Source organism: Seriola lalandi, unplaced genomic scaffold, assembly GCF_002814215.2.
Source record: "Seriola lalandi dorsalis isolate HSWRI2012SDOR001 ecotype SW California unplaced genomic scaffold, Sedor1 jcf7180002055009, whole genome shotgun sequence".
Classification (NCBI taxonomy): domain Eukaryota; kingdom Metazoa; phylum Chordata; class Actinopteri; order Carangiformes; family Carangidae; genus Seriola; species Seriola lalandi.
This window is the reverse complement of record NW_019525552.1, coordinates 126,608-127,472: the sequence shown is the minus strand read 5'-3', so window position 1 is coordinate 127,472 and position 865 is coordinate 126,608.

Below are 865 nucleotides of genomic sequence, written 5' to 3'. Positions count from 1 at the left end.
TGTTAAAGTGCCAATATGCAGACTTGTGTTTTACATTTGCAATATACACATTACAGGACACCATGCAATGATCCGAGAACCCCACAGGAAGTATTCTGCATCCTTTAAAAATACTAAAATGATGCTTAAAACAATAAAACCTGTCTAATCTGGCCATCGAGAGAAGCTTCTCTCTGGTCTGGACCCAAGTGTACTGCCTCTGTTTCCCATGTGTTTCTCTCCATATGTCCGTTAAACTTTGAGCCTCTACCAGCTGCTTCATGGCTCGTTTTGAAGCGGCATGAGGTTCAGTGTGATTCCTGTCCAGCTGATCGTTCTCTGTGCAGTTAAAATCTCCTCCTAAAAATAAAACCTCTTCAGGCCCACACTGACTTAAAACCACAGCTAGTTCATTTGAAAACTGAACTCTGGCAGGTCCTGTGTTGGGAGCTGTCTCTTATACACATCTGTCCTGGTGGTTTCACACTTCTTCTTCTTGGGAACCTTCAGTGCAGCTGAAATGTTTTTGAGCCTCGACACAGTCCCGTCTCTGAGCTTGTGATATTTCAGTTTTTCCTTTTTAATAAGTTTGTAAAAATGTCTAAAGTCCTGTTTAGACTTTGTCATCATGGAGGATCGAGTGTCGACTGATGCGCCGGCGACAGAGACGTTTGTTTTCAGGTTGTCCCTACGTCTCATTCTCGAGGACACGATATCTCACTAACACCTCGATGGAACTTCTTAAAATCTGACACCTGGTTAGACTTTGGTGGCTAAAGGTCAAAGGTCAAGTTCACAGTGACCTCACAAAACACTTTTTCATTAATCAAGACAGTTATTATGACAGAATTTCACACGACTGGTTCATATTTTATCTGACTGCATT